The sequence below is a fragment of the Acipenser ruthenus genome, chromosome 29, assembly GCF_902713425.1.
Source record: "Acipenser ruthenus chromosome 29, fAciRut3.2 maternal haplotype, whole genome shotgun sequence".
NCBI classification, from domain to species: domain Eukaryota; kingdom Metazoa; phylum Chordata; class Actinopteri; order Acipenseriformes; family Acipenseridae; genus Acipenser; species Acipenser ruthenus.
The window spans coordinates 3,482,304-3,510,091 of record NC_081217.1 but is presented as its reverse complement, the minus strand read 5'-3'; the positions used below and the strand labels follow the sequence as shown (position 1 = coordinate 3,510,091).

At 39.4% G+C, this 27,788-nt stretch overlaps 1 protein-coding gene across 1 annotated transcript in view; it reads right to left on the bottom strand.

The window, feature by feature from the left end:
- Positions 1–27,094, bottom strand: part of LOC117428235 (disks large-associated protein 4-like) — a 105,064-nt gene extending 77,970 nt beyond the window's left edge. Inside the window, exons 1-2 of the mRNA XM_059003465.1 lie at positions 26,853–27,094; positions 5,723–5,792 (exon numbers count right to left, since the gene is read on the bottom strand). The gene's annotated coding sequence lies outside the window, so the exon portion shown is untranslated. The remainder of the gene's footprint in view (positions 1–5,722; positions 5,793–26,852) is intronic.
- Positions 27,095–27,788: the final 694 nt, after the last annotated feature.

Here is a 27,788-nt window from a genome sequence, read left to right as displayed (position 1 = left end):
CATCTCCATGACACATGTGATAGACACTGGAGTGGCACACATTGAGGAAGCGGCATACACACCAACAGCAGTTACACAACAAACCCGTCTGGTGATTACAGCCCTACATCGTCTACCTGCAGACACGATACTGGATGTATTTATTTACACCCCGTCTTACCCTGTCTTACTATTAATATACAGCCAGCTCTCTCTCTCTCTTCCTCAATCTGTCACTCTCTCTATACCAATTTGTCTAATTTCATCTGTGCTGTGGCAGACGTCCAAACATAATAGTTAACTAATATGGAGTGGTCTATTTATCAAATTATTTTTTTTCGTTTTTGAGTTCTCCTTGGCTATAGTGCTGCTTGCTGTTTTTGAATGCTCTCTACTGTAGGAGGCTGTGTGGTCCAGTGGTTAAAGAAATGGGCTTGTAACCAGGAGGTCCCTGGTTCAAATCCCACCTCAGCCACTGACTCATTGTGTGACCCTGAGCAAGTCACTTAACCTCCTTGTGCTCTGTCTTTCAGGTGAGACGTAGTTGTAAGTGACCCTAGTCTCTGTAAGTCGCCTTGGATAAAGGCGTCTGCTAAATAAACAAATAATAATAATACTGTATAAATCAGATACCTATGGTGTTAACAGTAATTTACAGGTAACTCACGGTACACACAGTGATTGCTTGTTGATTATCCCGCGGCTCCAGAATCAATGAAGCTAAGCAGGTCGTATATTTTAGTGAAATTCTTGTTGCTTCAGCATATTGCTTTCCCGTGGCGTGATTCTCTCATAATCAAGAATTTTAAACAGACAGAGAACAGCACTGCATTTACTAAATAAAGGGTAAAATGACAAGGTTTAAAGTCTGATTACAGTCAGGCAAAATTAACTGCCTCAGAAAACAGCTGTCAAATAAGCTAAGGGTTGGCTTGCTGAAAACTCAGCTCATTAAATTCTAATTAAGCAACAGTGACTGGAGTCAAGCCCAGGACACCGCGGTCCAAAGTCAGGTACTCTGTTCTTTCAACAAAAAATTTGCGGCTCATGAAGCAGAGAGGAAGGCTGAGAAAGAAATAGAAAGGGGGTATGGTATATAGCCTGAAATCATCTGTGACTCAACCGACACACACACATGTCTCCAGCACTTAGTCACAAGGCTGTGCACTTAAATTAAAATGAAAGTATGTTCCAGGGACTGCAGTGTGCTAAATTAACATGCTGTGATTTTCTCCTCATGTTTTCAAGCTGTTTCATGTCATTTAGCAATGCTACCAGAAACAAAGTTTATTTATTTTAAATAAACCTAGGGCTAGTTTCTTTTTTATTTATGTAACTGAATATTATTTTAATTTAATGGAATGCTGTTTTGCAGCCTGTCTTGTTTTTCATTGAATTCCCATCAGGCTGCCGTTGTTTTTATACTGAGGCCTGATTCGTCGAAGGAGGAAGTGACACGCTTGACTTGATTGTTTGACCTGAAACATGTTGTAAAGGTATGATTCTACAGTGAGGTACTGTGGCAAAGTGCCCCCCCCTGTGTATGTTATATGTTACGTGTTGTGTGTAAATGTGGGTGTATAGGCATTGGTACACGGGATATAAGCGGTCTGTGTTTCACGTGTGTGTAAATTGTATATTTGTATTTAGGCACGGGGATGGCACATCACATCACGTGCAAGTAAAAAGTAATATGTGAGCACGGGGAATTGCACTTTAATTAATTCACGTGCAGTTGTACCGAGATTCCAATTGAATGATTGACTAGCAATCGAATCTCGGTACAACTGCATAAAAGCTGCATGTTTTCACTCACTGGGGGTTGGTGTTCGGTGAGTGGAGAACGGGTTAGGAGACGGAGGGTATTATAAAGTAAAAGTAAAGTAAAATCGTAAAGATAAGTGTTTTCACTCACCGTGTTTGTTCGTCTGTCCTGCACCGTCTGTTTAGTGGTTAGTCGTTTTGTATGTCTGTTTATTTTGGCGCAAGTGCCGTGTCCTGTGTTTTGTGTTCTGTTTGGTAAACCTTTTTATTTTGTTAATAAACGCTGAGTGCAGCCATTGCACTCAGCTCAGCATCACCACCGTCTCTGTCTGTGTGTTTCTCTCTCTGGTCTGAGTTCCTCCCAGCAGCCGTCTTTGTCACAGGTACAGAGAGGTACATATAGTTTGGGGCTCTGCTGTACTATAGCTACTATTCTACGATACTCAACCTAACACTTGGCAAGCTAAAGGTCTGCAAAGGCAGGAGAAATAAAAATATTAAAATTCATGTTACCTGCGGCTAGCTACAGGGATATGTTTGTCTTTGTGTGTGTGTTTTCCAAAAACCTGAGCTGAAAATGGGCCACTACCTTAGTGATAAAATAGAACTACAGTCCCACTGCATCTCAGCTATCAGATAATTGCATTCTCTGCTATATAGGTTACTGTCTTGAACTAGAGCAGGTCCCTTAGCTCCCAGCTCCCTGGAGCCACACAGACTTCACATACAGTAGAGCCAGCCAGCTACAGCTCTCAACTGTCCCTGATTGAGAGCAATGTTCAGGACCTGAATCAGTGCCACAGTACAAAATACACACGCGCACACACACACACGCACACGCACACACATGCACACGCACACGTATACACACACACACGCACGCACGCATGTGCACATGCACAGACACCCACAGACCCACATACACACACACACACACACACACACACACGCACGCACGCACACGGTTGCTGTCCTGGGTGCTGAACCAGCTGAGCAATGGATACAGGAAAGCGATTTAATCTTCCGGGAAGTAAGATGAATGGATTAAACTCCGTAGCACAGAGTGGTACACTTCTGCCTGACACACCCGGGCTTCTTTTCCACTAGTTCATGTGCTGCATGTAAACACATTCAAACCACCTCATTCTGCAGTGGATCTGAACCCCATATGTCTGTTCTGTCACATCAGCACACAGCAAGAGTTGCAGTGAAAACATGAACTAGAGTCGTACCCACTGGAACTGGATTCCCTGCACAACTGCGGAAGATTCTTTTTTTAATCTTCAAGGGCTCAATACAATCAACTTTTTAGGTGTTCTGGGATATTATTCATTCTTTCAATAAATTGTCATTATGTATAAACAGAATTACGGAGGTGTCATTAACACACATCTGCGAGGTCCCAACAATCAGTGATCAATTTTGCACTAACAAAGGATTTTGTGGAGGCTGTTTACTAGATTTGACTACAGTCAAACTCCACTTCCAGTTTAAAGGTAGCTTGAATTCCAACACCACAGGCTTCCTCTATCCTTGAGCTTTTCTTGTCAGTCTGTCAACTAATGAGACATGTCCCAACAGCTGCCTGGTAATGAATATAATCTGCAGGCCCTGCTCGCTTAGGGGAGCAAACAGCAATGTAAACAGATGGTGTTTTTGTTATGCTTATAACATTTTACAGGGAACATCTACAGAACAGATACAGAAACATTTCAAATATGCCCTGTACACAGACCAGCCTGTTGGTTGAGATCTGCAAAACCTGTACAGGATCTCAGCACTTTGGGAATGGATTCACTAGGTGGCCAGCACAGCTACACTTGTGTCTCTCTGAAGGAGTTGTGGAAAACCAGGACTGGATTTCTCAGTCTACCTCATGGACACACTGAAAGCATTGGCTGGAGCTCACCGAAAGTGCCAAATCAGCTGACACTTAATCTGTTTTAATAGAAAATAAAATATAACAGAAATCCCCTGGCAGATTAGACTAAGCTCCAATTTACCCCAGATCCCCCCTCTTCCCACCCTCTGGTCATACAGGCAGCCTCACTGCCTCCCAGCCTGGCACACACAGACAGCGTGGCGAAATTAAAAGGACAAGACTGAGAGGGTTTAAAAGCTTTGCCTGGGATTTGTTTCCAATCTGCCCTTAGCAGGTTAAAGCGTGTTAGTGTAATATCTACACAGACCGAGCACAGGCAGGCAGGGCAGCTGGCAGAGCGCCCTCTGTGGCTGATACCAGTACCACATTCTCCCTGTTATTCAATGCTAGTGATTCAGCAGCCCACAAAACAGCAGATTCCAACTCTGTGGGCAACTGCAACCAAACATGGAACTTCAACATGGTGTATATCGTGCTGTGACTTTTTCATTCTTGAAGGTTTGCTTTGCATCTTGCATGCTGAATTTAGCTACTATAGCGTCAGTGGTCATATTGTTGAAAAGCACATACAACCAGAGACTACTAACTATTTTGTGTTCACTTTCCCTGGTTTATGGATTGCAATAGTGGTACCGCCCACACTGGGATTCCCATATGTGATGCTATTTGAAATCAGTTGTTCTCATAACACATCGATCCAGAGGATGACTCTTGTAAACCAGAAACAACCGACCGGTTCACTGTTTTTGAGCCATCTACAAAAAAGTCTGAACATTTCTAAGGAATACATAAAATCAGAAGAGTTTGAAGATTATACGGCAACGAACATGAGTTTTTTTTATTTTTTATAAGCCCTTATTTTAAAACACATCAACACAGTACACAGTGCCCCCATCAATTTTGACACAACAAATCATGTCAACAACATCACTTCTACTCATCGTGACAAAACAACATTAGGGTTTCCACAAAGCCATGTGTAAACCAATTTTGCCATGCGGTTTACTCAAGGGTGAGATTTGTACCATTGTTTTATAATAGTTTCACAAACTTGTTCTGTCTGAATGCTCACCAAACCCACATGGGTCTCAACAGCCAGGAGACTGTGTTGCAGGGGGAGCTCTATTCAGCGCAACACAGTCTCCTGGCTCAGCTTAGCAGGCTGTAAACCCCTATGATTGGTTAAAACGTACTGAGATTAAAATATAAACCATGCAGCAAAAAAACACAGATCAATAAAGAGAACACGGCGACTTAGCACTCTGCAGTTTATGAGATGTGCATTTAGCTCAGCAGAATATCGCTCTTGAATAGGCTTTTTTTTATTCAAAGTGCTTTTATGCAGATTCTTTTTTTTTTGTCTTGTAACTGGCTGTAGTGCTGACATTTTTCAAAGAGCTCACAAGCATAATAAAAGCCTGACAGGATATATTTCATCAGTCCTTCAAACGATGAACGTTTGAATGCAGTAGGACAGCTTCACCCAACAGCCTCTGGTAGCACACAAACTGTCTAACAGAAGTGTACCTTCAGGTGCCTCACTATCATATATACAGTATATATTAGTCTCTGTAAGTCGCTTTGGATAAAAGCGTCTGCTAAATGACTAAATAATAATAATCATATATCATGTACTGTCAGTGTCAAAAATACTATGTTGACAATGCTAAACATATGCATGCACTGGAACCTCCAACACAAATTGTGTTTTCTGAACACACTGAAGTCTGAGAATGTAGATAATGGGCACAATAGTTGTCAAACCCGTCACAGTTCCAGTGGGCTTAGCTAACCCTGACAAAAGTCTTCTATCAAAAGCTCACATCTCCAGAATCTTAAATCACTGCACCAAGCAGCAACCAAATTCCAAGTGCTTCAAGCGGTATAAAACTTTCAACAGCAATCAAACCACAAATCCCAGGATCCTTTTTTCACAGAGCTCTGATGTTCTTTAAAGGGGAGGGAGCATGTAGACAGGGGATGATGGGAACTGTAGTCTCTGCCACACAGCAAGGAGTACAGCCAAGGTTGGAATGCCCTTGAAGGAGAGAAGCCACTGGCGCACAGCAGAAATGAAGAAAGAGCCAGAACACTTACCCTGCTCTCAGTGTGACAAGGTAATCCGTCTTCAGAAAGAGTGTGCGGTAATCCCTAAACACAGGCTCCCCTGTAACACAAGAAACCAAGGAATTAACACTCTAGAACTGGCATGGATGGGACTCTTTCAAAGCTTGCACCAGGAGAAACCAATGCAAAACTAGGGAAACAAAATTTACCAGGTATTTTTCTCATCTCGCAAAAATAAACAATGCAGCTTATACTTTGGAATAATATATGAGCAGAAATAATAGCGCATTGCCAGCCAATATTTGTTCACTTTGGCAAGCAAGTGTTTATTTGATTAATGGTACAGTTTTATCACATGCCTTTCTGGTACATGTGAGCTCAAAAATGATTGTACTAGTTGCTGGGATGCTAGAGGGAGTATGAATACACAGGTACTTGTAGTTAACAACAGTATAACCCTTCAGCACTACAAGGGTAGGGAGCAGGGGTTGCTGTTTACTGTAGAGCTGACCTGCCGCTTGGGTGCAGAAATGCAGATATTTTAGCCATAAAAAAACAAAACGTTTTTCATTGAAACTACTCTTTGTCTCTTATCACTAGTGAAATATTTGACAAAACTAACTCCCATTTTTTTAAAAGGTATTATTGTGAAGTTATCCTTTTTTTGTTTTTTTTTTACATTTGGGGTCAAATCCCTGAGCCAAACGCCGGATGGATATTCCAGTTTTGGGCATCAGGAAATATAAATCCTTTTTCTAAATTCCCTTGTGGCTTTATGTATAACATCTCCTCTCTGTTATGCAGGTTTATTTATCTACAGTTGAGTGCTGAATGTAGTGTTGTGAAAGACGCAGAGTCAGAAATCAGATGTTTATCTACAGACAGCAGGGTTAATTAGGAATTAAAGATGTAACATTTTCTTTTCAAATTGTCACTGCTGGCTTAGGCTAGACACATGTAATTAAATCACGGTGACAATATAAAAGTATCATCCACAAATATTAAACACTCCATAGAGCTCAATTAAGAAATGCTAAAAGCAATTAATTAAAAAAAACAATCATCTACAGCTATGGCCAACAGTTTTGCATCACTCTATAGAATTAACAAATTTTGCTTCATAAAGTCGAATGAAACCTGCTGAATAATGTTACATTAACTTATTGAATTACATACCACTTTGTAGTTTTCCATATACTTAACGAAAAACTGACAAAAATTAAAAAACGTAACATGAAATACTGTACTACTATTATCAGTTAATTGAATGGGTGCTGTAATGAGTTCAGTGTCGTCACAAGGACCCAAGAATGTGAATCTAGACAATAAGGTGACTAAATCAGTTTTATAAAAATTACAAGCTTTCAAGACCTCATTGGTCATCGGGTGGATGAGAAGAAACTGTGTTAATGTTCACACGTTGAAATATAAATGTCCAGATGCTTAAGGGCAATATTTCTCTAGTTCAGACTGAGCATGGTGATTGTATATGTCCTGTAATGCACGCATGTGCTCGCGATACAGTACACGAGAGTACAGTACAGGCCTTCAGTATCCAGCATTGTCAGCTCCTGCAGTCTCACAGTCACTGGCGTTGCTTGCAAAACATACAACCCCACTGCATCGCTACTCTTTCTACTTGAGCTGCCTTCACTTAACTTAGCTGTCACGAGCAGAGCTGGGAGTGCTGTAGTGTGCTAGAGATCCGTTCCTGTGGGAGTGTCAACAAGCCTGGCTCCTGGCTCCCTCCATTATTAAACACGTCCTGCTCAGTCCATGCAAAGATGCATGGCTTGGTGTGTGTGTGTGTGTGTGTGTGTGTGTGTGTGTCTGTGGGATTACACGTGCGCATGTGCATGTACAAATACAGACTAGCCTGCCCACTGAAAATCCTCCCGCCGTCTAGCTAGAGCAAGTCACATATAGTTCTGTGTTGCAGTGTGTGTGCTTGTGCATTTGAGAGCGTGCATTTGTATGTATGCACATATCTCTATATGTATGTGTTAGTGTAGATGGATAGATAGATAGATAGATAGATAGATAGATAGATAGATAGATAGACAGATTTAAATATCCCTGTAAATATGGTACTTTGAATTAAACTGATCATCCCTTTGTCTGTTTTTTATCTACAGTTTTAAGCAGTGTTCATTTTCGCATGGAATATATAAATCATTTCATTTGTGCAGCTTCACACTACATTATTACGATACAGCGCGGGTTAATATTTTATTCATCAATGTCAGAAAAGGAGAAATCAGCATTTTAGCACTAATGTGAGAGCTGACTGGAATACAGTACTTTTAATAAAGCAATGGCTTTTTCAATTGCTATGCAGGTCTTGTTCTGCAAATATGCACAAAAAACATTAATATCAAACCCCATTAGCACACTGAAAAAGTAAATGATATAGAAGTTATGTACTGAGTCTTCATTGTGCAGTGAGAATTACCCATGAATGAGTTGCAGGGATAATGACCTCCCAACATGTCTCATTTTGAAGGGTAATAATTTTCGATACACACACAAGCATTGTGAATATGGAAATACATCTTTTTCCACTATTAAGATGGTTTTCTTTTACTAAATCAGTATAAGGCAAAATGTGCGGCTCAAAAAAAAAACAACAAAAAAAAAACTGGTACCCAGTCTTCTTTCAGATTTCTCACCCAAATGACCCTTTCTCTGTCTATCTTCTGAGCTAGGACTCTATGACTGCAGCTATTCTCTGTAATCAGTTTACTCTGCTGTGGACAGAAGGCAGTGCTGATGGGGGCTGGCAACAAAGCAAAAAGCTGCAATGTTTCAAACAAGATTTCTGCTTCACTGAAACGACAGACCTGCATCTCTCAAAGGTCACAGAATTTATTCAGTTGTCCAAAAATGGACCTTTTAAGAAATTGTGAGGTTTAGAGACAGGTTTACTATTTTTTTTTTCTTCTCCAATGTGGCTGTAATCTGCAAGGAGCAATGCAGACGAATGTGAGAGCTGCACAATAAACACTCTGAGGTGTGATCACCTTTGTATTTCCTTCACAGAAAATATCTAAAACCTTAGTGGACCTACATTATTCTTATTCTTGGGCATTTTTCAGAGAGGACTAAAATAATATACCGTATAAACCCCGAATAAAAACGTTCCTAAGATAACTGTTCCTTCATGCAGCACAGTTGTATTTATTTTTACTGTTATTCCTTTTTCCTTTACACTTCCAAAAAAGGCCCATAGCAATAGTTTGTTCAGATATCAGGATCCAGTAATATAAAGTGCATGCCCACTGAGATACTGAGCTCAATGCTGCACAGTATCTGAGTGTAGTGGAGAGAAGCCTTAGCTTTGCTCATTGAAGAGTTCAGCTGCAGCAGATTAGTTTGGAATGAGGTGTTGCCCCTGGTGCTGAAATCAAAATCCAGCATTCAATCTAGACGCTGAGAGTTCAGCTTGGAATTAATCTCTTGTTCAGAAGCGTTCTGCTGTTAATTGCAACAGGACTGTCAGTTTCTAGTGGTAATTGATCCCTTTCTACAGATGACAGGTGTATGTGTGTGTTGGTGCTATGAGAATAATACATATTACAGTAACAGATGTATTAAGGTTATTATTGGTCATACACAGGGAAGTAAGATTTACCCCATTTTATGTGAAAAACAAACTGTTCATAGGACCTATTCACGAAGCTTTTACTTCCATTTTGAAAGAATAGTCCTGAAACTATTCTAGATTCTTGTTGATTTAAGTTATATGCATTCAAAATGTTACTTAATTAATCAAACCCACATACAAAAAACCAAACACGTGCTAAGATTTTCACAAATAAATATGGGTCTAAATGCTTAAACACACATCTCGCTCTCTTGCTATCTGCATGACAATGGGTGGAACAGCACTGAGGCCCTGTAGACTTATTCTAATAGTAATGCCTTTTCTCACTCTACAGTACCTTGAAGACAAGAGACAGTAAAAGACACAGATCTAGCCCTGTGCAGGTTAACGAAGGAGTCAGTCAGCTGGAAAAAGGGTTTCAAAACAGTGTCTGGAAATCCAGGACCCATTGTCATCTTGATCCCTGCTGCCAGCTGGATCCCTTCACACACACACCCCCCCCGCCCCCCTCCCCTCACTCTATGAAATACCCCCTTGCCACCAACTCACACTCCTCCACTTTCCACACGGAGATTAGAAAACTTGCATGAAACAAAAGTAGACACTATCAAAAAGTAGCACTATCACTAGTCGAAACACTCAGCACTGTTACCATGCGCCTTAATGATGAAGTCTAACCAGGCTGAATCACAACACTAAATGTTCTCATTAAAAAGAATGAGCTGTTTGAAAATGCAAAATGTTTAATGACCCGGGATAGATACACTCTACGGGCAGATGGGGGGTGATGAAGAAAATAATTCTCCTAGATGAAAACACACACACACAGAGACCCCACACTTCTCTAGTTTATTCATTCGCTGGCAGTATAGACATGTAGCTTATCATTGTTGAAGGAAAACAAAGCATGTTACATATGCACAGCTTAAATACTTTGGAAAGAAAACAGTGCAATGCAAATGTGCATGTTTGAGGTTAAACAGCAACGTAGTGCAGAGCTGCCTAACACAGACTTCATTTAATCCTCTAACAGCTGTGGTGCTAAATAATCTTGCCCTCAGCATTGCAAAACATCCAGAGATTAAAAAATAAGGGCTGTGATCAAGAGTCTTAATGAACAATTATCTATACACTCCATCCTCCAAATCAATTTGAAAAAATGAGAACACAAGCTGAATTGATGTAACTTGATACATTATATTTAGACTTAACTTTTAACAAAATTAGAGTAAGTTATGATAACAATATAGTTGAAGAGAAAATGAAAGATAATGGGTAAAAACGCTCCAAAATATTACAAAGTAGCCTGTCCCCAGAGCAGAATTGAATTTGAAAATTGGGCCCAATGGTTACTTATCACAGCTGTGCAATGCATCGGCACCATTCTGGTGAAAAGAACATACATGCAGCTCCACCAGGCCTTATTTAATTGCTTTCCACAGGGGAGCTTATGTGTAAAGCGGTTTTCTGATTAACACAAAAAAATAAATAAATAAAAAACCTTGCCTGTTTACAAATCAACAGCATCTCAGAGCTGGCGTGTTATTTATAGAGTGAATTGAGGAGGGCAGTCATTCTAGAGCTGCTGCCCTCGTAAACATTTATCTGGCACCTGCGATTCTGACAACCTTGAAAATGACAAATGCAAACGGAGGCCCGGCAATATTGCAGAGTGTGTCGTCTCGCTAACAGACTGAACGCCGAGTTTTAGATAAAGGAGACGAAGTGACACTAATACTAATGAGAACATGAAAAGCCATCACCGTGCCCGTCTCGTGGGCTGCGCGAGAAACACAATTAGACGCCTGCTAGAAACAATGGTTACAACGAACTGCATTCCAAGCAGCTCTCAGGGCCCTCTTATCAGAATCCATTAAAAAATAAACAGATTTAAGCAAATGAGAACCTTTAAAAAACATCGTCCACCTGAGCCAAAAACAAAGCATTACACTCACGGAAAAATGATGCATTTACTTTTTATTTGAAAGGCAGTATTCACTTGAAAGAACGTTTAAATAAGTGCAATATGAGATAGACGTCTGGTAAGGAAGTCTGTACTACAGCCGTTGTTTTATTGCACTAACAGTAAAGCACTCCATACAGTCGGTAGAGGCTAGGGGGCGTGAACCTTAGAAAAGAGACGAATACTGCACACAATGCTTTCAATTACACTCTTCATCTCTCGAGCTACATCTGATGTAATACAGACTATGAGTTCAATACTCGTAATGCATGAAACTATTAGCTGTCCATTTCATCACAGCAGACTAATTCATTGATGCAAGCTCTGCTCCACATCTATATCAAAATACAAATGATCCTGTCATTCTGACTTGTTAATATCGATGATATGCCGTGTGTCATTGTGTCTGCTTTGCGTTTACGTGGTTGATAATTGGAAATGCTGAGTCCTTTTGTCTATTTCTCAATCCCGTGCTAAATATGAATTGAAATCATGGTTCTATCAATAAACTGCTAAAGAACTTGTTCTGACATTCCTTACAGGAAAGCTTGTGATGCTGTCTAAAACAGCAGTCACAATGTAACCCACATTAGCTATCTATTTGTCCATTTATTTATTTTGAAGAGGGAGGGACATTTCAGAAGCTCTGGTCAGTATGGGACACAAAATAAATTGTGACAGGTAAGCAATAAGACCCAGTAGGACGGTCTTATTGATCTTACAAAATAGGCAAACTATTACAAAAAAAAGACAAAGCTTTGTGGTTTAAAACTTGAACATTAGGTGGCTCAAGGATATCTGTCCAGGTGAAAAGGCACCGGTACTTTTTATTTCCTGGTTAATTATTGAAAGTTAATATACCCCCCTGCCAAGGGTATTAGCCAATGAGAAGCCAGGAAATAAAAAGCCAATTTTCTAAATAACATTAATGTAAGGTTAAACATTTTTATAAAATCAACAGCATATCCGATTATACACAGATGCAATCTAAAGGTCTAAAGGAGGCAATGAGTACATGATAAAAGTCTGGAAAAAATCTGTGAAAATACAAGTCATTTATAGTGTTCACTATGTAGAGAGAGACAAACAGACAGACAGACGGACCTTGGTGTAAAACATACACTGGACTACCTGGTACAGTAGAGAAAAATGTAATAAATACCTAAATAAATAAATGCACAGAGTAATTAAATAAAGAAATAAGTGTGCCTACTTTACCCTCTAACTCTAAACTGCATGATGAACTCCAGCATTATATCCATTGTGGAACACCCTGCCACCTGAAGCATGTGCAGGTCGGGGTGAGGGGTGAGGGGTGAGGTGTGAGGGGTGCAGGGTGCGCGGTATCTGCTCTGAACGCTGGTATTAATGAGCTAATTAACGGCAGTGTCTGAAAGCGCACTTGCGCACGCCCACCATTTTAAGGTAATTACGGTCTCCGTGAGGAGGAACTAATTATACCCGACACCCTAATGCAATACAACAGTGCCGGCGGAATGTGCACCCTGCAGCCTCACGTTGGTCTCTCCAGCACTACGGCTTGCTGCTGTCTGTGCGAGAGACACAAGCACACTGCATTGATTATTATTAAAGTGATAACATACAAAGAAGCAGAACTATGGTCTATAGTCTATAGTGTATATATATATATATATATATATATATATATATATATATATATATATATATATATATATAAACATGTATCTAAATCCCTTATTAGCCTGTTTATGTTACAGGAGCTAGCCGAGGCAGCTTGAGGCTCAGCAGTATAGAACAGTTCACAGGGCCCATTGAATCAACATCCTTCAAGAACACTTGAGAATTTTTAATAGAATTCATTATACTGGAGACAGATTATTTGAATGTGGGCTGCATCAGGTTGGCAGGTGTTGCAGACACTCCATTAAATAAACTATTTCACATGGAGAGATACAGATAATTAGAGTACTGGATGAAACAGGCATTTAGTATTTCTTATACTGGCATTTCTTACTATATCAGATAAACACACAGCCCCTGCAGACCACTGTTTTTGTGTTGTTGTTTTTTTTATTTTATTTACAGTGCCCAATTATTTTCACCCTGATTTATGATGTCCCATTTCGTTCCCTCAGGAGAACTGAATGTCAGTGGGCGTTCAATTTAGTTTTTATTTTAAAGCTTAACTGTAAATGTTATAATGAAATGTTTGAAGATGCGTCTGAACACTGAACTGTATGTAATGATTTGTTAAAAAATATGGACCCTTATTGTGTCCATCTGTCTGCTTGAAAACTGGCTTCAATTTTTCACAAATATTCTGCAAACATTTATCATCGACCCTTTGAACTTTCTGATTCCATCAAGGTACGATCCGATAAACTGTTTTTTGTTTTTTTTTTAAACATTTTTAAAAAATCTATAGATTAACATAATCTGAGATTAGGAAGAACGCTAGTATTTAATGCATATGATTTATTTCTGTTTTTCAAATGACCGCTAAGCCATTTATAAAACATTAGTAGGAGCTAAAAGAGTGTAACATGGTAACAGATTTTATAATAAATGAATCACATTTATGACCATTAAGCATAGGCATTGGTATGTTATTCCATCACACACAAAACTAAACAAGCACAGTACAGTTCATTTAAACAAGCAGCATACTGTACATTGGTGTGCTCTTTAAGGAGATTTCAAGTGCTAATATTAAAACAATTAACAGAATAAATTATTTCAAATGGTATTCCTTTTGAAACTAAATCATTTTCAATTTATAAAAACATATCCTGCTTTTGAATAAAAATTATTGACCAACACATTTTTCCTTTTATTCAGTTGTGTCTAATCTGGCTGTCAATGCTCATCAGAATGATGCAAATCTAATTATAATTAAGGATGAAACAAGTCTATTTTAAGATCTTATAAATAACAGCATTTGGATTAGTGACACATTCCTATGGGTATATACACTTGTACCTCAATCTGATGAACACTGATGAGGGGATAATGTATGGCATTGAAATGAGAGGATAAAGCACTACCTCCAGTAACCTACATACTTAACAAATGCATATGCAAAGTATAATTACATGGTGGTGACTGGTTCCTAAGATATACATTTCCTTAAGATGAGTAAGACCAACTGAAAAAAAATCTCAGTATCAGAAATGGGAAGGAAATTACAAAAGTGTGTACCACATTTCACAGTCCAATGGGTCCTTTCCTCTCATGGAAACTAGCCTCGCCCCTCACAGGGACTCCTAAGGTCCCAATCTGAGGAATTATATAAATACATGTATATAAAAAAAAATGTTGTCCTGCCTGTATACTCAGCTTGACAAACATAATTCAGGAGTGAGCGGGTTAGCACCCTTATAAAATGGCATGTGGACAGGGCTGTGGCGTGCAAACACAGCAGAGCGGTCTGAATGTGACCCGCAAGGATGAGTGAAAACCAACAGCATGGATCAGCCAGAGGCCACAGAGCTGACACACAGGAGGCGATGATCAGAGAGGCTGCAGATAGACAGAGAAGAGAAACACCAGGGATTGGCAAAATCAAAAACCTCAGAGTCAGGGAAATTAGGAGTGCTTGTGGAGGAGGGAATTTAAAGTAAAGAACAATGCAACAGTGGTGCAAGATAGAGTTAGATTGACACAAGAAAGCATGTCACCCACAGATCAGTGAAGAAAAAGAAAAATGTTGTGGCCTGACAGCAGTTATGTAATTTTGAATATCTATCATCTTATTCCAGTGGAGAATTGTGCAGTAGTAGCACTGTGAATTAAAGAACACAAAAATATTATTATTATTATTATTATTATTATTATTATTATTATTATTATTATTATTATTATTATTATTATTATTTTGCCTGGCATTGAAACAGTTATGTGTGCTAGGTCTCCCTCTAGCCTCGTGACTCACATGCACTGACTACTAGAACAACAAGTCAAATCCAAGATGGCTTTGTAGATGTCTGTTGTTTTGTTTTTTTCAATTTGATTTTAAAATGGTTAAAAAAAAATAAAACGAAAACAGCTGGGACATTTCGTCTGTAAGATATCTAGCCCGGGGAAACGTGCTTCCTGGAATTGACTGTGGCAAGATAACTCAAACTCACACAGAGAAAAGGACTGCAACAGCCCAGTCCCAAATAAGTGCTATTTATTTTGAGTAGCCTGCCGCAGTGTCCATTCCATCTGAGCGGTTATTACTGAAACCGTTTTTTTAAGAGAATGGACCGATTCTGCCTTCCCTTATAAAGGCTGCCCATAGTCAAGTGTAATAAAGCACAGTGAATGCATGATAAGGTATAGGGAAGCATTGTAAAGCACAGAAAGGTAGGGTAAAGCACATTAAAAAAACATGGCAAACCAGGGCAAGCTATGTATATAAATGCATAGTATAAGCGGAGGACAAGCATGGGGAAAGTACAACAATACCATGCTTTTATAAGGGTATTACAGTTTAGCAAGATAAACCACATGGATAATTACAGAATGTAAAAGGCTTTCTGATATGGTGACTGCCAATGCCAAGAGAAAAAAAACCAATCAGCATTGGTAGTAATTCATATTCAGGGTAGCGCTGCTTCATCTTCACAGGAATGTACATAGAGACTATCGAGACTGAAGGACAGTGAACAGCTCCTTATAGACACATAACATGCTACCATCACAGCGCTCTGCTCAATATTCACACTCAGAATGCCATTTCCGGGCTGTGCATTTTGAGGGCTCCTGTAGCTTGATCGCTTTCAGATCGGCACCAAGCTTTCCTCATATCAAGACTTCACATTTCAAATGACTTTTTGCATGCAGAGTTATCCCAGCTGGAAAGCACTGTAGTCCATATTGAAGATTGTTTATAGCATGTGCATATTCATAATCTTTTGATTCCTACCTGTTTAATACCCTTTTATGTGCCGTCTGTATAGCACACTATGACATACTCTGCTGTGCTTTTTTTAATCTATTATGTTTATTTTGTAATGCAATGCCTGGCACTTCTGTTTGAGATGCAGCCAGATATGAGAGACTGCTGCTGAGACGACTTCTCTTACTGCAATGGTATGCTGCTCCAAGGGGTATGAGCTATTGGAAGGGTGGCACTGTGGGGGTTTAAATCCCCAGTGACTCATCCAGCAAAGGCACTACTGCGCTGGGTATAGGGTGAGTTAGAAGATCAGACGCTCTCTAGTTTGAATCCTGGCAGTGCTGAGCTGCACTCTTGGCTGCCCACACATGGGCTGGAGTTTAAATGGGCAGGGAATAGTTAGTTCAGAAAAAGAGGGGCTTTGCTTGAAAAGAGGCCATGAGCTTGAAAAGTGGCAAGGTTGCTTGTTGGTCGTCAAGGACTTTTGATCAGCAAATTGGGTTTCAAATTGGACCGAAAAATGATGAAATAAAATATATCCTAAACAAACAAACAAATAAAATCGACAGCACCTGCAAGGTATGTGTGCGCTTTGGATTAAAAGCTAATTGTATATAAGATTGAGTTTTTGTATGTTTGTGAACGGAATGGTAGTGCCTTAGGGTAGTGCCATACAGTCATAAAAGCATAGCTGTAGGTGTGGACTGAATTAATCTCATAGAGGGCCCCAACCCAAGTCCTGACCAGGCTTGATCTTGCTTAGCTTCTGAGATGTGACAGGATTGGCATGAAAGGTGCTATTGCTGCAGGCTAACTATACACAATTCCTGCTTGCTGTGGAATGCTGTGAAGCACATATGCTGATCAAATTAATTTGCCAATGCTGTGATTTTTCTTAGCTATCTCTTTTCCTAGCTCGGGTAAAGATAATAAACCAGATGGCTGAGGAGATTCTGTAGAGCGTTTTACATGGAAATCCATCTCTTTGATGAAAGCCACTTTATTGTCTTTTTAATGTGAAAAATAATTCTGAACCCTTTTTGAATAATTAACTAATTTAAGCCTGTCTCAAATATCTTCCCCCTACAAGGATAATGCTTATGAAATGACAAGAGAATTACATCATAAAAACGCTAGATAATGTGTATAATTGCCATTGCTCACTCCCAGATTCTATGCACAGGTCATTCACAGAGAGAGGCAGGCTGATATTTATCAATATGGATTTACCCTATCTGAATTCTCAGAGGAACTACACTATATTCACTATCATTCATTACCCATATACAACACTCCATCTGTCATCTTCACCAGTTCAGGGTACGGTACTTTTGGATACTTTTGTTACTTGGTGTACGACTCAAGAAATTCACAAACTGCTTGACTGAAAACAGTTCTCATTCTTATAATCTGCCCTCAGTCCCAGGCATGCTTGCTATCTATACACACACACACACATACAAAAAATATCCAACATCAAATAAAAAATCATAGAAGAACTGTAATTAAACTGTAGAGAGTATTTTAATTTAACAGCTTAATTTGACTAATGCAGTGGTGTGTTTTTTAAGCGTGTCCACCTATCTCTGCAAGTTTGATTGAATTGCATACAAGCAAAACAATTTGGATCATTTGAACAAGACTTACACTGTTTAGATCAATTGGATACTGACTTACTACCTTTGCTATATACTGGTCATGTGAACTGACACCGAATTGCTATTGTATTTCAAAACCAATCGGATTATCATTGGAATAAGGGGCCAGCAGCACACAACCTTCAGAAAAAGCAGAGAGGGTGACGATCACTGAGAGCTGAAACACCAAGAGATCAGACTGACACAGCTGAGTACAACAGCAAGGTACTCTGATCTGACAGCAGCCAGCGATCACAGGCACACGACAGGCATCGCTAGCATACGTCTGCATGGATGGTCTCTTAGTTATATCATTGCCATCTGAAGGATGTGGTTTATCCCTTAGTTATCACATTGTCCCCATATCCACAGCTGTGGTCTAAACAGGGGATAGATCATGGGTCTCAGATCTTAGTGGTGTAAACAAGGGATGATCTACAGGTCTGAGGTCCACAGGAATAATTGTTTCCTTATTTCTTAATTTACTTAGCATGAGAAAATTGCCATGTATAAGTTGTACTAGTCAAGGCAGCCTACCATTACATTACGATTTACAAATGTGAATAGTGGCCTAAAGAGAGTTATGTGACTGGCAATAGCAGGCTGTGAGAACAGCTTGCTGAGTCTGGAGTTCACTGTGGAACATGTGCAATGTGTCATTAATAATCTTTACAGAAATTTACTTTGTAACACACAGTCTACCTAGCCAGGGGGTCAGATATGCTGGGTATCTGTGGGGAGAGATGTCTGTGAATTATACACTCTCTCCAGCCAGGAGGTCTAGATGGCTGTATGGCTTCACCACTTCAGACGTCTGCACAAGGAATGCTTTTCTCCCTTTACTCCCTACTGTGTTTCATTTGAGCACAGGCCTGCCCTGTATTTTCGGTATGAGCTTCTTCTTCTTCTCTCTGTATAGAACAAATGGGGGATTTCTCATTTACCCCAGCGAAGATGACGTTTGCAAATTGACTTCTCTCTGCAGGAGCTGGGCTGCAAAGCAGAGACAATTAACAGAGACACGTACAAAAAAAATAAAATAAAAAAATACAGCCTGCACGCCACAGGAAGATTCATGATTACAGCGAAGATTGGGCCATCTTGACCTTATTCGGGGCACTAACTAGACTCATTACTGAAGATTAAGTAGGGCTACAATTACATTTTAATGGGAGTCCTACAGTTTGATCTACCTTGGCGAGGTTTAGAATTATCCTGGGTAATTTTGAGACTCAAATGATTTCTCTTTTTAGGCTTAAGAAAAAAAGAATAAAAGCTCACGATGGTCAGGAAGACGTATCTACTCTCCAGAGTCTCCTGATAACTGCTAACTGTGACAGTTTAAATGTTCTGCGAAAATACTTTGTGATCAGCCTAAAAAGGATCCAGCATTACTGTCATGGTCTGGATAGATCATTTAAGCCAAGTCTTACAATATCCCTGTGGTTGTTATTGGTACAGGATGTATTTGTTTGTGATTAATGGATGTCCAAATCAGTTATATACTGAACACATCCAAAGAGAAACTCGGAACTAACAGCCCTGTAAAATGAATTTGAGTGTTCTCCAAACACTGCTCAATTGTATTGCGATTCCGGTTTTGAAAATTCATAAAGTGCAAACAAGTGTTCAGGTGGGTTTACAGTAATTTAATAAGTCACTGACAGTAATATACACTCTTTTGGATGGCATCCTGCCCTTTATAAAGCTCTTGAAAGCTCCTGAAAATTTCAACAAGGCCTTTTCAAACTTGTTAAGTGAAAAACAAAAGCTTTGAAAGGGCTTGTTATAACATAGTCCCATTAGAGGCTTTATAAAGTCAGCTAAACTTAGTAAAGTTTATATTTATGGATGCTGGTATGATTGCTTTTGCAATTTTCAGATGGAATGTTAGTGTATCACAGATAGTAAATCAGTAATGAGAAATCAACCAATCATACGTCAAGGATCTGTCCAAATTCCAGCCCATCTTATCTAGTGTACAGGAGTAATGCCATGACCCCATGAGTAGTATATACAGCACAGTAGTGTTTAATAGTAGTCAAACTCTTTTTGTGATATATGGGACACTGCAGATCCTGTCCAGTCCAAACTTCAAGTAGTATTCACTGCTTTGCTGAAGGAAGTTGCACTCTGAGCAACTCTTTTTTAAAACTCCAAATGCCCACGGCCAACTGCACAGGCCTTCTCTAAAAATCTGTGAAGAACAACTAATTCTGTAAGCAGCAGGAAATCAAAGGCATTTCAGTTATGAGGAAGATGCTTTTCGGTTCCTTTTAGACTTTTTTTTTTAGATTTTTATTTGGCAGCATTGCATCTGTAGCAGAGCATCATTGTTCAAAGGTACTGTTCTAAAAGAATGACCTTACACCCTAAATGCTTGTTTACAGATATTAAAAGTATCCTTTTCCAAATCAGTTGTCTTTTCTATTCATTACAGAAAAGTACAAAATGTATAATTGTTATTCCTTTGTGGCAGTAATACCACTGCTTTTCATTCAATTCGGCTGGGTAAATATTCATTTTAAAATCCAATTTAATAAAAGGAGCACATTTTCTGCACTAGTCAAGCGAGACATAATTCTCTGTTCTGTTTAACATTTGTATACACCTTTATATCTGTCTCCTGATTTTGAGTGTGTGTGTGTGTTGGGGGGGGGGGGGGGGGTGGATTACCTTGCTCAGACTGCTCAAAGATAGATATGGGTTCGGGTTCGGGTTAGGGTTAGGGTGTGGGTGTGTGGGGGGGGGGGGGGGGATTACCTTGCTCAGAATTCCATATGCCCATGAGTGGCAGATACAAAAAATATATATTATATTATGCAAATTCAAAACAGAAAATGTGATGGTTCTTTGTGAGTATAGACATTGCCATCGTGCATCCTCTCTGAATTCCACAAGGGAGATAACCAGCGTATAACCAGTGCTGTGCTCACTGAAGCTTCTGACAGTATTTATCAGGAAAGTGTAAAACACAATTCATAAGAAATGAAAACTCTGCCGGGTAAAAAAATCAATAAAGACATTCATGAGAGAGAGAGAGAGAGAGAGAGAGAGAGAGAGAGAGAGAGAGAGAGAGAGAGAGAGAGAGAGACAGAGACAGAGAGAATATGTTTGGCCCAGCTCGGGGAAACATCTCAGCAAATTCAAAGCACTGCGAGGAAACAATATCAATGCATACTCATTATTAGGAAAACTAAAAGCCCACTTAATCTCCCTTCAGACTCTACAGAATAGTCGTGTACTAGAGGGAGCAAAGGCACTTGACAGCTTAACCTGGATGAGCTGCCACTGTGGGCTAGATTCTCAAATCTCTTTATTCCAAAATAATACCCAGAGTGGTAAGTCTGGGCCACAGTGGTGGCTGTTTGTAACAAAATACTTTCAGAAATCTTACCTGTCGTGCCATTTCATTCTCTTAAAAGGTCTCACATGTGCAGTTTTGAAAGAAACACATATCCTGCATTTTCATTTTAAAACATGATATTTGGTACTGCTCTTGTTAAAAAAAATAATTTTAGACCTATATAATGAGTGGATGCAGTGTAAAATGTGTGGAACTATTTTTTTCAATTTGTTTTAGAATTGGAATTTTCCTTTCTGAAAAAGCGCTAATAACGAAGCCAGAAGTCAGAAGCTTTGAGAGTCTGTCTGTGTGTGCTTGATCCTGGTCTGTTCCTACAGGAGACTCGTCAGTGTGAGAGCGAGGCTGAGGAATGTGCTGCAGGGTTCCGCTTCCAGAGGACAGACTGCTACAGTAAAACACCTCGATCAGCCCCGGCTCTCTCTCTCTTGTTGTTTTCGCGCACGCTGTACATATAAATCATTTGAAAACTATTTCACACACCATTTGCTACCCGTAAATAATGGATCTGAATCGTTTTCACTTACATCTGGGTTTTGGTATTTGTTAATCGCAAAAAAAGGAAATCTTTCTGTTAATGCAGTGTGGGTTGCTGATCTGATGATCTATTTGGAGACAGACATAGACAGATAGATGTGCAGGGAGGCAGACAGACAGAAGCCTGCTCACTGGAAATGGTGGAGAATTATTTTAAAATCCCCATATTGGTTATTTCTTCCCTGCATCAGACATGCCTGTTTTTGGTTTGTTATTTTATATGAAATAAATAAATTATAGAAAATATAGAAAATATAGAAAATAAAATGTCTGTTCCGTAGTCATGTTCCGTGGTCACGTTCCGTGATCATGTTCTGTAGTCATGTTCCATAGTCATGTTCCGTGGTTGTGTTCCGTGGTCATTTAACTTGAGGTAGTGCCTCTACTGCATCTTAGAAAATCCTGTTGCTTCTAATTACATTTCAGAAACAGCAATGTGGTTCTGCACTCAGACACACTGAGCAAGGGCGGTGCCTAGCCAGTGAGATCCCTTGACACATGATGAAGAGAAACACTCGACTTTGACTCCTTATCCCATGGAATGCAAGAGACAATAGAATCACCTTCTCAATCCTCAGGGAAGACTGGAAACTTTGCACAGCCAGCATTTAAACCTGCCACCCCTGACTACATGACTCACCCTGCACACCAAGCCCTCATACCTTTACCAGGTGAGCCCCTTAGGGGTAGAAATCTGCTTCAGTTGTTACTATGAGATAGCAGTGGTTTGACAGAAAACAAGAAATTCAATAGAAAGGGTAGACATTGTTCACAGAAAAAAAGCGCCCCAGCTTTGATTTGTGTTTACTACTGCATATGATATTATGAATGGCGACACAGACAAATACCTTTTATGGCCAAGAGCATGCCACTTGGGAGCTTTTGTTGTTTTGAATTCCAAGGGGGAAGAGATCTGAATCAATAACTGATTCTTACACACGGGGCTGTATATTCAAACTGAATGAATGGACCAGGGCAAGTCCTTCGGGCATGCATGCCGCTGTATCTGTTTGAAAACCAAGCCCATTGAATTCATGCACTCACTCATAAGGAATTCTAAATCAAAAGGCCTTTGTACAGTAATTGCAGTGGCTCATATTAATGCACACGATTAAACCAAATAACTTGGACTACACAGCTTGGGTTGTGCACACAATAACCTAGATCAGGGACACCAGTTCATTTTCTTGAGATCATTCTGAGACAATTAAAGATGTTATCATTCTGTAAACCTGTGGTCCACTTCCATATACGGTAGGTCTCATATGTACAGTTCTGAAAATGACAAGCATCTATATATATATATATATGGTAACATCCTAGGTTAAGGAAAGCTATTAGTTTGCATTGCTTATTTTATTGTGTTCTGTTCCCATCAGCAGTATTTTCAAGGCCAGATCCTAATACCTTTTTCCCTGAAAGTATTTGGGTTTAAAGCATGCCACCAGCACTACAGGTAAGATCTGCAGAATTGTTTCATTAGTCTTTTAAAGCAGCTAAAGTTGGATCATTATATTAACCACACTAACTGCAGCAGAAGACCAAAAAAAAAAAGAAATAATGTTTTGCCAATTAACTGGATTTCCAGGACATATACCAGAGCCATTGTAAAGTATGTTCTGCTTACTGAACAGCTAATTGAATTGAGGTTCATTCCATTTGTAATTCTTTATCAGTCTGTCTCTTTGTGTCTGCCTCTGTCTGCATCTGTTCCCTTCATTACTAATGGTTTGGCAGGTTGGGATAAAAATCATACAGATAGATCTGAACTAATCAAAGATTACACTGACAAGAGCTCTCCCTGTACATTTCTAGTGTTTCCGAGTTCTGTTACACTTCTAGCAGAAGAAAGCCAAATTTAGAAAAGCTAAAAGGCTTGGAGATATCGAGCTCCTTCAGAACTAAACAACACTATGTTTATATAAATGTATATATTTCTGCACATATGCTTATATGTTTGTACATCACAGGCACTGTATGTATTGTTGTATTTGCTGGATGTGTTTGTTTTTGGAATATTAAGTATTACAAGACATTATGCTGTGCTGTTACACAATTTGGATAAATGTTTTACAGTCAAATGCTACTCAGAATTCGTTACCACACTGTAATAAAGTCTAATAATGATTGCTGTAGAATTGTACTATATAGTAGTTTCTTTTGGTATTATTCCATTGTCCTGTCCATTGTGGCAACATCTTTTAAATACAACAAAATTCCTGTCAAGAGTTGAAAAAAATCATGCGAGGGACATCCCGTGCAAAAGTGTGTGCTATAGGTAATTATAATGTTACTAATGCCACTTAAAATATGCATTTTTTGTTTTGTTTTGATTTTAATTTACTGCATAACTTGTCATGCTAATGCAAACCACAACTTGTGGTCTGCAAAATATTCAATCTGTATGTTAAACTCAGACACTAAAGGCAGAGGAAAGCAATACCATCCCAGTTCAGCTTCTCATTCAGACACTGTGATGCACAATGTACAGACTTTAGTGGCTTTGCCCTGCAAGCCACAGAATATTACAATTTAAATTAGCGTTGATCCCTGGTATCTGGATTGACTTTTCCCATACTGCTAACAGAGACAAAGCACAGATACCCGGACAGAATGTCTATTCAGCACATTAAGAGGTTTCCATTACCAGACATGCTCTTGTCAGTCCTCCACCAATTTTGACCTAAAAGTAATTTCAGATGTGTTTACTGCATGATAGTATTTTCACAACAGGAACAGTGAGGACACTTTACTGAGGATATGATTTCTCCTCCTACATGAATACATGTTTTATTCTAGTAAGAAAACACTACTCTCCCTCAATCTGTACCCCCAAACCTCACTGTAAAAACCCCACTACTCTCCCTCAATCTGTACCCCTAAACCTCACTGTAAACAGGTATATACTTTCCCTCAATCTGTGCCCCTCTATACTCTCCCTATACCCCCAACTCTCCCTAAATGTGTAGCTTTTAATACTGTAACGGATCTCTCATTTAATATTCTACTTCTTGTCCAATCTGAAGGACTGTAGGAGAGTCAACATGAATTATTTAACATCTCAACACTGAGACACACCTTGAATTGGCCAGATTACGCTATGACATTCACCAGCTCCTAATATCCACGGGACTGAATCATTAATTCTTCCCACATGTCCTTTGGAACAGTGAGCTACATGTCCGGGAGATTATTCAGAATGAAAGCAGATTTTCAGCAGGGGGGCTGAACCATTGTTTGTTCTAATTTCCCTCAATAGATTAAAGACTTCCTTCCTCAAAGACTGACATCAAGGCTCTTGCAAGGGCAAAACCAAGATGAATGGATCTGCATCTGCTTGTGCTTGAAAGAACACGCAGTGCACACGCTACAGTATTGTCCTAGGTCACTAGCAGAATCCGTTTTAAAAGGGTGAAATTATTAACATGTTGTTTATTTCCCCTGTTTCCATGCAGTGATTAAAGCCCTAATTCAGACTGCAAACACATTTTCACGACATAGTTAAATTGCAAACATCGTCTGCTTGTTATTTTGCTTTGCACATCCGTTATTTCTCAAAAGGTTTTCAGGCAAATCCATCATATTCTAGTTCTGTTTCTGACCTATTCAAGAATGGGTATACTGTACACCCAAATCATTGTATGATACAATAGGCTTGAACCGTTCCAGAGAAAGGCACAGCACTGACTGTGATTCCCATCTGTGATGTTATTTAACACGACTCAGCAACTGTTTATTTATTTATTTATTTATATATAAGCTTTAATTACATACAATTGGAAACAATTCCAACCGCATTCCTTCTAATGGGTAATAATCTCAATTTCCGCATTATTCGAATTCATATATATATATATATATATATATATATATATATATATATATATATATATATATATATATATATATATATTCTTGACTTATAAGAAATGGCAATAGGTCCATTAGGTTGGCATATAGGCAAATTCAGAATCAGGTTTGAAACAGTATGTTATCGTATCACATGCAGTACGTATATTGCTATTAGTTTACCTCAAGGCTTGAACAGTGATGACAGGGGGAAACAGTATGACGTAAAAGACGAAAAAAACGAATGCATGAATGCTGTGCTGTTGAATGAATGAAAGAATGAATGGATGAGAGGACAGGGAGGGAGGGAGACCGAAAGAAAGAAAGAAAGAAAGAAAGAAAGAAAGAAAGAAAGAAAGAATCTAATATAACCTTATATTCGTATACAATATGTTCGCTCTATGTTAACTATACAAGCAAGATCAAAAGCGACAGTTTTTTTGATCCCGCTATTCGCAGGCTATAGCCGACGCCCCCTCCCGGCCTGGCCGTGTTTACTTTGACATCTGTAGGTGCAAGAACCAATGCAGACTGCTTCCCTCTCTCACATCCTCTTCAAGAGCATCATGCAACCGCGGCACTGCAACCACATTGAAAGAATAGCCATCTCCCTCACTAGTGTTATCATATTTTGGTGACATTAATCAAAAACTATACTTATATGTATATCAGTTTTAAAAGAGACCCAAGAATGGGCCAGCAGCGCGAGAAGCGTTTTTGCAATTCTAATTTGGGTGAATTCCAAACCCCCGGCTATCGTCCCAGTGGACTAGTCGAATGTATGGCAATTTTACGCCAATGGACAGTGTTTGGGATCAGCACCTCCTCAACCCCTTTACACATAGATGATGTTAAAATGGCCATCTGTCATGGGACCCCCCCCCCCCCCCCCCCATCCCTAACTCCCTCAAGCTTCAAATCATTTTCAACTAAGTCGAAACAAAATCCTGACTCAAACGACGAGATCAGTTGCATTTCAATTACTGTTTCTTCTAATGTAACTGCCTTTGTCGTCTCCCCTCCCTTTTCTAACACGCTGGAGGAATACAAATATATAAACACATAGATCAATAAATGCACTCCGCTTACAAATTCTCTTTTGCAATTATGCGAGCCGGCTGTTTGTATCGCATTGCTGTTTCCCTTAATCAGTTTCTGTAGAACGTACTGCATTAAGTTGAAGAAGAAAAACATATGTCAAACCACAAACAGCTGAGCATCACCCTTACAGAGAACAGGGTCTGGCTTTATAACCCGAGTAGACCATTGCGTTTCGCAAAATGTACAAATGCACTAAATACAGAAATATAAATAGGGTTCAATGAAATAACTAAATGCTTACCTTGGTTTCCGAATCAAAGATGCAAATTTAAAGCAGGCGTTTGTTGTTATCCTATAACGGTTACCAGTTGCGTCCCAAATATTGTCAGTTTTTAAAAATAAATAACAATCATAAAAAAATAAAATAAAAACAGGCTGGGTTGCTTTTCTCTCTTTCCCTCTCTCTGTCTCTGTCAAACGCGTTGTTGAGAGATGTCTGAGCCCCGGTCCATAGTGATCCCCATTGCTGTGCGGCTCATTCAGATTTGCGGCGACCAGGCAGAGCTATGTGAAGCAGGGAGGCAGGCAGGCTGTGATGCTGCAGCACGCATCGGTCCCCTGGGATCCCGATGGAGCGAGCAGCGTGGAGGAGAGATGCAGGAAAACAGGGCTGCACGCAAAAAACGGGAAACCATTACACTGGAGGACTGGAGCCGGATCTTTCAGGACCCTGGACAGCGACGAACACACGCACGCTTTTCAAAACGGGAACGCAACTACTAAGTCGCAATTTCATTTAATATCTTATTTTCTAATTATGGCCACTTAAGGAATGTTTTTTAAGATCCGAAGTAATCTGTATCTGCACTGTTAATACATTCTGTGAAATTGCATAATGCAGCATTGTAGCTTTAACAGACTGTGTTCCGTACAAAACAAAGTTCCTATTAAAAGAACAGTCTGTTGCGTACTTTTTATTTAAACAGTGCATGTGGCCTAATTCAAACACTGCTATTTCCAAACTGCCCTTTTGAAAATCACTATGATCTTGTATTGTAATATACGTGACTTACCAGAGGTGTAACTGGACTGTAACTTTATAGTGATATATAATGCCAGTCACAATTCAGTTTTAATAAACTGAACAAGCCAGGCAGCTAGCGAGTTAAAGAGGTTAGCGGTTATAATACAGGAGGCAGCTGCTAACTCACATTATTTATCCATCATTTTTTTCAGT